The following is a 14,072-nucleotide window of genomic DNA, read 5'->3' on the forward strand; positions in this document are numbered from 1 at the left end:
GTGATGTGTGTTGTATTCTTTTTATCAAATTATTTTTGAAACATCCCAACAATCATATTTTAGGAAAGAAAAAATGTGTATTAGTGAAAGGTTCTCATGAAGGAAATTCAGCTGAAAGGATAAACTGATGATTTTTATTTTAATTAAGAGAAAACAGTACAGACATTTTTAAAAAAGGAAGCCTGGGACCCTAAGATAAAATGGGATGATAAACTGGCAAAGTTGCAATTTCTCTGTTGGATTTTGGATCTGGCTTTTATTATTAAGGCTGGTGCTGAAAGCTGGCATTTTGACAGGAACATGGAGTGTTTGTCACTATCTGGGAAAGAGATAGATGTTGAATGACATTTTGGAAGAAATGTATACATTTTGGGTCTAAGTGCTTTCTCCTTACCAAGAAAATTCCACTAGCAATAACTGATTGGTTATCTTTATTTTAAAAAAATATATATATTTATTTTATTTTATTTATTTATTTTTGGCTGCATTAGGTCTTTGTTGCAGTGTGCGGGCTTCTCATTGTGGTGGCTTCTCTTGTTGTGGAGCACGAGCTCTAGGTGCGCGGGCTTCAGTAATTGTGGCACGCAGGCTCAGTAGTTGTGGCTCGTGGGCTCTAGAGCGCAGTCTCAGTAGTTGTGGTACACAGGCTTAGTTGCTCTGCAGCATGTTGGATCTTCCCGGAGCAGGGCTCAAACCCATGTCCCATGCATTGACAGGTGGATTCTTAATCACTGCGCCACCATGGAAGCCCTGATTGGTTATCTTGAGTTCCCAATTCTCATGGCTATTTTAATGAAAACAGAATTAAAGTGTTTTTTCTTTCTCTTTTACCTTTGGGGAAAATGGAAAGATTTCTCTATGGGCAGCATCCTTTGCAGATAAGGGCAAGGCTAGAAAAACCCAATGGAGCCTTCTCTGTCCCCAGAGGTGAAGTAATTGGGCGGTGGGGCATAGAATACACTCCTCGTGAGGCAGCTGAGGTCCACAATCAGGGAGGAGATTGTTTCTGTCTCCAAGCCCCACTTATTCATGCAAATAACTCAAGAGAGCAACATGGCAACAATAAGAAAGGATGTCAGGAACGTCACCCAGGAGACCTGGGTTTCTCAAGTTGTGCTACTTTCCAGCTGTGAGACACTGGGCAGGTCGCTTCCCATACCTGGCCTCTTTGTTAAAGTCAAGTATAGTGGAATAGACACTCTTCCCCTTGCTGTGAGGATCAAGTGTGTTGAAATGCTGGGGAAACTCTAGAATACAATGCAAATATATGCAGCTGTGATAATGGCACTGTTTGTGGTGCTGAAGGGGCAAGAAAAAGCCTGCAATTAGATGGAGGGACAAACAAGAGGAAGATGAAGGCCAGCCTGGGGATGCAGGTTGACTGCTCCTACTTTCTGGTGAGTAGAGGGGTGGCTTATACCTGTTAGACCGAGTTAGATTTAGGTGTAGTTTCTTTCCTTGGATTTTACTCTACCAAAAGCTCAGACACTGCCTTCCTTGTCTAGATTGCTGAATAGTTATAAAAGGTTACTGACCTGCCGTAAATAAGAGGTCAAGGTCTCTGCTCGTGGCAGCCTAACTTCAGGGGTTGCTTTGCATAATGCCCACTCTTGGCCTTCCACACATGGTTTTCCTCTTGCTGCCCTGAGCTTCTTTCCCTTTAGCCATGACCTTCTCTAGCTCCCAGGCAGACCAATAAAAAAAAGCCAAACCCAAAGTCATTGAAACTTGGGGAGGTCATCCTTACAAAGATAAGAATCTCCAGGGAAAAAAGTCAAGTGGTGATTCCAGCTCCCAAGCAGAGAGGTTAGGCTCAGGAATCCCTTCATTTCAATGAACAGCAGTGCTTTGGATGTTTAGATGTTAATATCTTCTTAACTGAGTATCCATGGCAAAATTCCCTCAAGGTTTTTTGGTAATCATTTTCAATGTTCTGGGGCTAATTCCTGTGTCATATTTATGAAGATCCTGACAGCGTTGAACTTTCTGTGAGCCCTGTACTCCCTAGAAAACAGTGATGCTTAAGAAATACTCTCAGCCTTTAGTTTTCCAGGGAAATGAATAACCACAAAGGACTACCTTGCTCTTGCATATCCCAAGATAAGCCGCACCCCGACTTCCCTCAGTGACTCAGATATGACTGTTCCCCATCCTCTGATGATTCTGTAAGACTTGTGAATGACTTCTTTGCCTCCTTGCCTCTGAGACCCGAGACCCCTTCCTTTCCAAGGAGACATTCTCATTAATGAACATTCTCCCTATTGCAACAGCCTGAATGAAATTGTCTCCTTAATTGTCTGGAACATTTTGTCTTTGACAACACAAGTTGAATAATTTTTTTCCAAACCAGAGGGAAATTCAGGTCCCCATCAAGGCCATAAGAGACTAGAAGCAAGAAGGTTATGGGGAATCAGCAGGGAAGTCCTTAAAAAAATGAGCTCCAGCTAGATAGAGGAAGGAACAAAAGGAAAATTTGCATGCAAATGGATCAGCATTCAAACCTTTCTGCTTTAAGGCAAGCATCACATCCTTGGCAATGAGAAGAGAAAGGATGTGGGGTAATAAAAGATGCCCTTGTTGGTACATACATTTTTCTCTATTTTATTACAATCATAAGTCCTAGGATATATGTCAACCTTCTGGGGACCCTGGGCACCAACGAGAGCATCAGACTGGGAATTGTGGAATACCTCCAAAGTTTTTGACTTTGGGAGCAATGCCCTTGGATGCTAGAGTTTCCCAAGACTCCAATCTGAAAACCAGAAATGTCTGGGAGTTTCACCCCTCACCCCAATGGCCGCTGCCAATGACCAGTGAGAAAATACGAAGTCTGGTGCCTTTGCCTCAAGGCTTGGGGATGATTTTTGGTCCAGAGACGGATATGGGTTAGGGCTGAATTTGGAACTTCACCCACAACTGCTCCTTGAAAGCTATTTCCCCTTCCCTGTTGTAATGTCTCCCCTCCCTTATCAGACCCTTTCCTTAATGAATCATGTGCACTTTAATCTTTGGTTTAGAGTCTGCTTCTGAGTGACCGGACCTAAGACACTCTATTGACCCATCATTTTGAAGGAAGGAAAAAAGGAGAGAGAGGAGGCGGGGAGAAAGGGAGAAAAGAAGGCAGGACAGAAGGGGTAAGTACTTTCTTCACAGGAAGACAACTGTGGGCCAATGGGAAGAATCCTTGATTTGCCATCAGCAGCCCTGCTTTCCAATTCCAGTTCTGCCACTTTGCAGCTCTTTAACCTTGGTCATGCTGCTTCTCTAACCTGAGTCTCAATTTTCTCTCAGTAAAGACTTCACTGACTCAAGTCTGGTGCCATAATTAAGTAAGGGAATGCTTTTGAGTGGACCCAGCACACAGCCAGACCAGCTCATTCAAACACACCATGGTCTTTCAAGTGAAGTTCACAGGAGAACCTGTCTTCTCTAGTGTGACATTGATCCCAATATTTCCCGCCTTGTTCTGAAAAGAAGTGTTTACCTACATCTTTCTCCTCCTCAACTATGACCTGTGGGTCTAGGTAGTAGAAACTGAAGCAGAGAAAAATAGTGTGGACGTGGTTCAGTAGATTTCGAAGTCTCAGGGGCACCAGAATCACCTGGGGTCTTTGTTAAAAATACAGATTTCCAGGTTCCCCAAGAGATTCTGGTTCAGGGTATATGAGCTGGCCCCAGAAGTTTAAGTTTTTTATAAGCTCTCTGAACCCAGTGCTGGAGATCCATAAACCTTAGTTTTAGAGGCTTGGCCCCAAGTTCAGAGACCAACTGTTCACCAGCCCAGGTTTCTCTGTCTTTGATGTTCTGAGTTCTGTTTGCCTGTGTGCATTGCAGTGCCCGACCAGCTCTTTCTAGCCCAGGCTGGACACTCAGTGTCACTCGCAGACCCCAGCTTCTTTGCTGAGCTCTCCAATCTGGCTGCCTCTCGGTCTATTGGGCCCCCTTGGGTTGACACTTTGCTCTACACGTTGATGAATTCATTCCTGGATGTCAATGAGCCCTTGTCCATTTAGGGCAAAACAAATGAGCTGATGTTTCTGAAGAACCCTGAGATGACACAGACGATCAATCACAGCACGCCGTGGGTCCACCTAGCCTTGGAAGGTGACAGATCCATTACAGCTGATTAAGACCAAGAATGACAAGAAGCCAAGGCCTGGCCTCACCTACGGCACCTGTGATGTGGCCAGAGTCTAGCCTCTGACTTTGACCTTGAATGCTGTCACTGCTAGTCATCACATGTTTGCATACCTAGGCACTTATGCCTCAACCAGTGTATTGGGTCATTATATTCAATGCTCACTGCAGCTTGGTCAATGGTGCCAAATTCCTGAAGTTTCCAAAACACAGCCTCCTTTCCCATCCACATCATCCTGCTGGTCATAGGATGGGAAGAAAATTCATTTATTATTCATAAGACTTTGTTTTCAGGTTATCCATTGAGGAGCACTGAAATCTAGTCCAGAGGTCAGCAGACATCTTCTGCAAAGGGCTAAGTATTTTAGGCTTTATCAGCCAGATGGTCTGTGTGGCAATTTTTCAACTTTGCCATCGTAGCACGAAAGTAGCCACAGACAATGGGGCTAACAGAAGTGGGTATGGCTGTGTTGCAATCAAACTCCAGGTGGTAGACCGGGTTTGGTTCATGGGCCATAGTTTGTGACTATCCCATCTTTATCCACCTTTATTCATTCAACAAATATTTATTGAGCATCTCCACATGCACCAGCATCTGCAGGCACCATCTTAGGCACTGGGGATACAGCAGTGGGGCAAGACTGATACAGTCCCTGCCCTCCTGGAGCCTACCATTAGATAGTGGGGAGCAGATAATCAATAATCATACAGTGAAATGTTTAATCATTATTGGTGCAGGTGCTCTGAAGGAGAAGAGTAAGCTGGGTTGAAAGTGAGTAACAGGAGACCTGGGGGTTTAGAGAAGTGATGGCGAAAAGGAGGGCAAGCAGGGGATGGGCCATGATGTAGGAAGAGAAGGAATAAGGAAGGTCCTGAGGGGGAAGGAATTTGGCTCTTTAAGAGACTCAGTGCAACTGCTGCCCCGAGAAGGAGGAAGAGTAGTGTCAGATCCAGAGTTTGGAGCTTCTAGCTAAATATTTTATACCTTCCCCTTAGAAGCAATGGGAAGTCTCCAAAGTGTTTTAAAGCGGGAGAATGGCATGAGTAGAATTAGGTTTCAGAACAATTTATCTGGCCACAGTTTGGAGAACAGACAGGGGACAGTAATAACCCCAAGATGAAGGCTCCTGCAGTACGTGTTCAATTTTGTTATAACACAAACTCTCACTTCTCCTTTTTGCCAATCTCACTCTTGAAATCTGGGATTAAAGTGTCTATGTCTGAGGTCACTGCAATGAGGCAAGGCTGCCCACTCACTGTGAATGCACATCCCTGGTGCTGCTTCTGGTCTTGGGAAACAGTGTTTCTGTTGTGCTGGGCACAGGGTTCTGATGGGGAAGGGTGGGTGCTGAGGCTGGAGAGCTGGGCTGGAGTCAGATAGGGCAGAGCTGATTAATTATAAGGGACTAGACTTGTAGAAAACATAGCCCTTCCCTCTTGCCACCGTGAGGCTCTGCATTTCAAGGCCACCTAGACCTTCTAAAGCTTTGCTTATGGCCAGTTCAAGTAATGTTCATTTTGCTGATGTCTTTCGAAGACGCTATCGTGCTGCAGAGTGTCTGCATATTCTAAGGCATTTAATATCTCTACTTGGAATGCACTGATATGTAGATCATTAAGCAGAACAGACCTTCTCGCTGAAAGGAGTACTAATTGCAGTTTTCGAATGCCATTTTCATTTGCTATTTGGCAGGGATACTACAGTCACGGTCTTCCTATTTCTATTAAGCACAAGGGCTGGGACAAAGTCATCCTAGCTTCTTGTAGGCAAGCCTGCATTTCAGACTGTCAGCACCATGACTATTTAGGCAATAAAGAGAGATGCGAAGCCAGTCTTTGAGATGGCCCCCAGTGATCACACGTCCTGCTATTTACACACGTGTGGTGCGTCCTCTCACACTATACCAGGATTGATCTCTGACCAATTGCATTTGGCAGAGGTGATGATCTTTTACTTCTGGGATTAGGTTATAGAAGATACCACAGCTTCTATTTTGGTCCTGCTCTTTCTCTTGGATCACTCACTTGGGGAAGAACTGGCTTCTGGCTCGTGAGTGGCTCTATGGAGAGAGAAACGGGAGCCTGTAGCCCGCAGCCGGGTGAGGGAGCTTGGACCTGGACCCCAGCCTCAGTCAAGTCTTCAGATGACAGTAGTTCCAGTCAGCGGCTTAAGAGTAGCCACATGAGAGATTTCTAGCCAGAGACAGCCAGATAAGCTTCATCCGGATTCTTGGCCCTCAGAAACTATGAGATAATCAATGTTTGTTGTCTTCAGTTCTAAGTTTTGGGAAAACTTGTTACATAGTAACAGATAAGGAATACAAGAGACCAAACGCATTGGCACCTTCAACAATTTATCCTTGTATGGATGTCCAAAACAAGTCTGTCAAGAAGGACCCTCTTGTCTGGAGGGTGGAGACTGAGGTAGAATCTGGGGCAGGGAGTTGGATGTCCTTATTGTAGCTACTAACAAGTTTTGTGGCCTGGGGCAAGTCACTTTCCTTTCTGGACCTTGTTTTCTCTTGTTATAAAAGAAAGAAGTTGGACAAGATGAGATGCAGAGTCCCTTCTTTGACACTTGGGTGTTTGGTTGGTGGATGTAACAAGTATCTGTTACCCCACATGGGCACACAGGCATGTGTGTGCACACACAACATGTGAAGAGTTAAACTAGAAATGAATAGGTGTTAAGCTACAGGTCAGGCATCTATCACACAGGCATTACCAATAAACCTTCACAACAACCCATAAAAGTAGGTGGTTCTCTCACCATTTACTAGACCAGGAAATTCAGGCTCAGAAAGCTTAATTTTAATCAGGGACTTCATTTTCTATTGCTGCAAAACACATTACCATAAATTTAGTGGCTTAAAACAACATCCACTTATGATCTCACAGTTTCTGTGGGTTAGGAGTCTAGGCATGGGTCCTCTGCTCAGGTTTTTAGAAGTCTGTGATCAAGGTGTCACTCAGGGCTGCATTTTTAAAAAAATTATTTTATTTTATTTATTTATTTTTGGCTGCATTGGGTCTTCGTTGCTGCGCACGGGCTTTCTCTAGTTTCTGCGAGTGGGGACTACTCTTCGTTGTGGTGCACAGGCTTCTCATTGCAGTAGCTTCCCTTGTTGCAGACCACAGGCTCTAGGCCCACGGGCTTCAGTAGTTGTGGCGGGCAGGTTCAGTAGTTGTGGTGCACGGGCTTAGATGCTCCGCAGCATGTGTGATCTTCCCGGACCAGGGATCGAACCCGTGTCCCCTGCATTGGAAGGTGGATTCTTAACCACTGCGCCACCAGGGAAGTCCTCAGGCTGCATTTTCATCTGTGATCAGGGTCCTCTTCCAAGCTCTCCCAAGAGATTGGGGGAACCTAGTTCATTGCAGTTGTAGGACTGAAGCCCTCAGATCTCAGAGGCAGCCCTTCCCTGTAAGCAGTTCGTAACATGGCTCTTTGATTTCTCCAGGCCAGCAAGAGAGCACCTCTCTCTCCAGAAAGGACTCAGTCCTTCTCTGAAAGACTTCCACCTGCTTAGGTCAGGCTCATCACAATAATATCCCTTTTGACGAACTCAAAACCAACCGAGTTTTGATCTTAATTATATCTTGAAAAACTCCTTCACCTTTGACATATAATGTAACCTAATCGTGGGAGTGACACCCCATTATACTCACAGGTCCTGTCCACACTCAAGAGGAGGGAATAATCCAGATCATGGACCCCGTGAGTATGGGATAAATCTTCAGGCCGTCTTAGAATTCTGCCTACCACAGACACACAAGTAAGAAATGGTGAACCTGGAATTCAGATTCAGGTCTTTTTAACTCCAATGTTCGTGTCTGAAACCACTAGCCATAAGTTTTCGACTGAGAGTTCTTTGGGGGCCTTTGTCTTGGTATACCAAGTGTTTAGCACTTAATAATGGCTCCAATATTTATCATAGTCCTGGTCAGGATGCTTTCAATTACCAGTGACAGAAATCGACGACAAGGTAGCTTAAGAAACCAAGAGACCTTGACCACTAACTGGGAAGTCTGGGACTAGATACAGGGGTGTGAGCAATATTCCTGGGTCTCTGTTTTTCTCATTTCTGTGCTCTGAGGCTGTATCCTGAGGTAGCCTCTCCTCATGTGGTGATAAAAAGGGCCACTGGCGGCTTATAATCTTACATACTCATGGCTCAAGATCCAAAAGGAAAGGAGAACTTTTCCATCACAGTATCCATATATCAAAATTTATGGACCTAGAGATGATCATACTAAGTGAAGTAAGTCAGACAAAGACAAATATTATATGATATCACTTATATGTGGAATTGAAAAAATAATACTAATGAACTTATTTACAAAACTGAAATATAGACTCACAGACATACAAAACAAACTGATGGTTACCAAAGGGGAAGGGTTGGGGAGAGGGATAAATTGGGAGTATGTGATTAACAGATGCACACTACCATATATAAAATAGATAACAAGTACTTACTGTATGGCACAGGAAAGTATATTCAATATCTTGCAATAAACTATAATGGAAAAGGATCAGAAAAAAGAATATATATATATCTCCAAATCACTTTTTTGTACACCTGAAACTAACACAATATTGTAAATCAACTATAATTTTAAAAAAATTTTAAAGAAGACTCTAATTGGCCTGAGTTATGTCCTTTCTGGATCTAAACTATCTGCAGGAAGAAGTCCTCTGATTGGTCAGCCTCAGTCACATGATCACTGTCTAGCAGAAGGAAGGGCCGTGAAGGATACTACGATTAACAGTTCCCAGGGACAACGTGGAGTATCCAAAGTGTGGCCCCTGAAAGAAGAGGTAGGCGCTGTTACCAAAAGGAGGAAGCAATGTTGGGCTGATAGGAACACTGGCTACACACAAAGCTGAGAGATAAAGCTCTTCAACCCTGTTCATTGGGCAAAATGGTTACACAAACACCTCTGAGTGCCTATGGAGACTTAACCTTTCAATCATACAAAACTGAGAAAGTGAATACACATTTTTCATTCTGTCTTTCAATTCTTAAGATCCAGATTACTGAGATGAGGGTGGGGATTGGACTCAATGTGTCAAATGAACAAACAGACGCCCTCCCCAGAGCTAATTATTTCGGAAACTTTGTAGGTGAGTTCATTGCCAAGATTTAGATTCGTTAAACTTATCTTAGCCCTGGGGAAATTTCTCCATGGTATCCTAGGTTTTTAAATGAGCATAACTCCAGGTGAATCACATGAGCACACATTCTCTGTGTTGTGGTGGTCTAACCCCAAGGAGCTAATACAACTTAATAGTACAGTTTGGAAAAGGTGGAACATATCCTTAGGATGGGACTAACCTTTATTTTATGAGCATTTCAATAAAGTGATGGAAGAATCCATCAAAGAGGGCTCATGGCAGGCTCAGGGTACTAAATCCTCTCTTCACCAGGAGAGAGTTCCCTCTGCAAATTATCCCCCAACCCCAACCCTAATTTCTGGGAAGCATCTCATTTCTACCTGTTTGCTTGTGTCTCTTTGCCTGTGTCTTTATTTCTACTTTATCTAAATCACATAGATATTTTTATCACTTTGCTCTTAAAAGCTTTTCACTTCGTTTGAGCTGCTTTTAAGGCTTCGCATTTGGGAACCTCTCTAGAGAAAGAACTCAGGCTCCTCCAAAATCTTGTCTGAAAATGATTCAACAGTTGTGACAAGTCAGAGATCTTTCCATCTTTTGCTTCCATGGGGAGAGGGAAGTGGAACCATGACCAACTTTCTATGAAATTTAATTTTCCAAAGGGGTGACTCCATCTTGCAGCTAGGCATGCAGGAAATATGCAGTGGGAGATGCTGAGGTATTATAAGGACAGCTTATAATACCTCAGCATTATAAGGTAACCCAGGGCTTACCTTTGCCTTGTTAATCATCCAAAACTCACTGCCCTCCTTCATTTCCTGCTGTGCTCACTCTCTCAATCCCATCTCACCTACCCCACCCCAAAGTCATAGGAAACAAGCATGGGTGGGAAAAAATCAAATATGCAATTGAAATGGGAAAATATAAAAGAATGAGCGCCGCCTGTTAACATGTTAATCCAATGAATCTGATAGAGTCATGAAAGCTTTTTCATAGTCCCTGGTATTGTGGTCAGCAGATTTTAAGTAGCCCCCAGTGATTTCCACCTCCCAGTATTCATGGCCCTGGGTAATCTCCTCTCCTCAAGTGTGGACTTGACCTAGGGACTCACTTCTAGCCAGGAGAAGAGGGAAGAAATGATGGGATGTTACTTCTGACAATAGGTTACACAGAGATTGTGGCTTCTGTCTTAAGCACACTTTATAGGCTCATGTGTCCACCTGCCAGGAGGTGAGCTGCCCTGGGAGGCTGTGTGGCTAGGAACTGGGGGTGGGCTCTGACTGACAACCAAGGAGGAGCTGAGGGCCTCAGTCCAACAGTCCAGGGACTGAGTCCTGGCAACAACCCTGTTAGAGAATTTGGAAGTGAATCCTCCTTCAAAATGAGATTGCAGCTTAGACTAAGACATTGATCAAAGCCTTGTGAGGGGTCTCGGGGCAGAGGTGTCCAGCTGAGCTGCACTCAGATTCCTGACCGACAGAGATGAAGAAAACAAATGAATATTGTTTAAAGCCACTAAGTTTTGGGATACTTTGTTATGCAGATACAGATAATCTATCTATCTATCTATCTATCTATCTATCTATCTATCTGTATCTATCAATCATCTATCTATCATCATCTATCATCTACCTGTCATCTTCATCTATCTATCTATATATCATCCCTCATCCATGTATCATCTATCTCTCATCTATCTATCTCCTATCGATCTATCTATCATCTATGTATCTATCATCTCTCATCTATGTAACATCTATCTATCTATCTCTCATCTATCTTCTATCTATCTATTTATCTATCTATCTATCTATCTATCTATCTATCATCTCTCTTTCTCTCTCAGTCTATATACTTGTCAGGTAGATATGCTTCTCTTTTACAGGAACTGAGGCACAGGGAACTGAGTAACTTGCACCATATGACATAGAAGAGAGGTAGTATTAGTTGAGACTCTACTCTTTACGTGACACTTTACTCTGTGCCCCCATTCTGTGCCCTTGTTGAATCCTCTTCTCATCCCTGTGAGGTAGATATTTTTATTCTCCACTTAAAAGTTAAAAAACTGGAGATAAGAGAGGTTCAGTATCCTTCCTAAGGCCACATAATTCGTAAATAGAGTAGCTAGGATTCACAATCTTCATTTACTTATTTTGGAGGGGGTAGGATGTTTTACTGATTTTAATCCTTCTTCCATAAAGAGATGGCCTCATTAGCCATTTCTTTTTGGTGCTTTCCTTTCCTCCTCTTCATGCTCTAAGTCAGAATTGGGAAACATGAAAATCTTTCATTTTCGAAAAATGCTAAAAGAGGAGACGCAGTGTATTAAATCCCAGTGTGCATCCTCTCTTCTAATGAAAAATGAAACTAGAATTTGGGCACTTCCTGTGTGCTCAGTACTATGGTTATCCTCAAATTACAGATGAGAAAACTGAGGCTCAGAAGTTTATTTGTTTCATAGCTTATAGCCAGCAAGTGGCAGATTTGGAATCAAGCCAGACTCAAGACCTGCCGTGCTATGTAGCCTCCTTCCTTCTCCTCCCCCCCTCTCCTGAGCAGCCTGTTCCCAGTGTCCCAAAATGGGTGTGACTCTCAAGGAGGGTACCCTGTGAGGACCCTCATTATTTACTACCTGTCAGACAACGGCGTTCAGGGCAGGGCTAGGAGGCACACATCATTTAAGAGAATTCCTGTGAAGAATAATCCGATACAATGTGACCCCTTATGAAGACTATCACTCTGTGACGAAGAACTTGCAAGAGGAATTCCAGGCTGATGCTTCTCAGACAGAAACAAAGTAATAACTACAATAAATATGAAGTCCCTGCAGGCAAACCGAGACCTAATTCCAGTTGACTAGACATGGGTGAACATAGCATCCCTAATGAATATATTTCCAAATCTCAATACACATCAGGCCCTGGGTACCTACTGTGTATACATCACTGGGATGGATACCAGGGCAGAGAATGGATGGTGAGCTCCACCCTCTGGGAGGTCAGAGGTTATTGGGCATCCAGCAGAGGCATATATCAGCGACTTAGAACAACACACTTAAAATAATATGTAAGCTAGAGCTACAAAGTTAAGTATAAGGAGACTAATTCCTCCTCTCAACACCCCCCCTTCTTGTTTTCCCCATCTAGGTAATTGGAACCTCTCGACTCTGCTGCTCTAAATGGGAGCCCAGAAGATTCTCATTTAAGTGTTTGTTCTCACACATGAACTTGAGTTGGTTTCTGTTTTCCTAGTTTTAGGCTCTCTGGTTTCCCTGGATGGGCCCAGAGCTTGCAGGTGATTACCTGCACCAAAGGTATAGTGAAGTCCTGATGAAAGCAGTGGTGGTCATAAGCGCTAAATCTTCTTACTGGTTCTGCCACATCAACTTCTGGAAAGAGCCTCACTGGTAGTAGAATCTTCTAACAAAGAGAGAAACCTTGGGCCCGATAAAGAAGAAGTAGGTGGGTGTGGAAATTTCTAAGATATTCCCCAGGTTTTATTTTAAGTGAAATAAAACTTAAAGTTTTATGGTTCTTTACCGAAGATTCTGTGTAGATCTGCTTTCTTGGAAAGAGCCACTCATTGGGTTGGGTTTGGGGAATACATGTCAGTGTGATACACGTTATACTAGAGATAAGCCCAAGGTGCTGTGTTTAGAAAGGCAGAATAGGGACACATAAGCCAGCCTGAGGAGGTAGGAAAACCCGTGGAGGAACAAAGGATACTGAATCAGTCTCGAAGACTAGAAGTCTGTAAGTCATGGAGATCAGCAAAGGGTGTTGGAGGAAGATGGAGCAGTGTGTACAAAAGTTTGGCAGCCTGGTCTTTAGAGAGGCCGTGGGAAGCCATTGGATGGTTTAAAACAGTAGTGTTCCATGATCAGACTTCACATGGTAGCAACATCATTGTGTTGGTTATTTAGGGACTGGCATGGGCTGCGGGGGAGACTGGAGAGGAAGAGGAGAGGAGACCAGAGAGGCGTCAATTACAGGTGAGAGATGATATTGGTAAAGGATAAAGATAGTGGGGGTGGGGAAGATGGGAGGAATAGAGAGTTTGCTGGTGAAATTCACTGAAGTTGATTGACATCATGATGTCTTGTTGATTACCATATTCCTTTACGGCATCCTGTAAGAGTTCAACACATCTGTAGTAAATGAATGAAAGAATGAATGTTGGGGCCATGAACTGGTAGATCTTTAGACGGGAGATGGTGATATCAAGCTGTCCTAGTTCAGTAACACAAGCAATTAAGATGACTTAAAAAAATTAGTCCCCCCCCAAAAAAAAATCAGTCCCTCCTGGATGCCATGTTTATTGAATAATTTTCTAATTTTTAATTTTACTTGTTAATTAGCATTCAGTGATGAGGTGTGGAAAGTCTTATTTCTTTTCTTTTTTTTTTTTTTTGTGTGTGTGTGTGTTACGCGGGCCTCTCACTGTTGTGGCCTCTCCCGTTGCAGAGTACAGGCTCTGGACACGCAGGCTCAGCGGCCATGGCTCACGGGCCCAGCCGTTCTGCGGCATGTGAGATCCTCCCATACCAGGGCACGAACCCGTGTCCCCTGCATCGGCAGGCGGACACTCAACCACTCCGCCACCAGGGAAGCCCTATTCTTCTTTTTTTAAATTAATTTTAATTGGAGTATAGTTGATTTACAATGTTGTACTAGTTTCAGGTGTACAGCAAAGTGATCAGTTATACGTATACATATATCCACTCATTTTTAGATTCTTTTCCCATATAGGTCTTTACAGAGTATTGAGTAGAGTCCCCTGTGCTATACAGTTCTTATTTCTTATACAATAATCCACT

This window comes from Mesoplodon bidens (assembly GCF_964165515.1).
Source record: "Mesoplodon bidens genome assembly, chromosome: 15".
NCBI classification, from domain to species: domain Eukaryota; kingdom Metazoa; phylum Chordata; class Mammalia; order Artiodactyla; family Ziphiidae; genus Mesoplodon; species Mesoplodon bidens.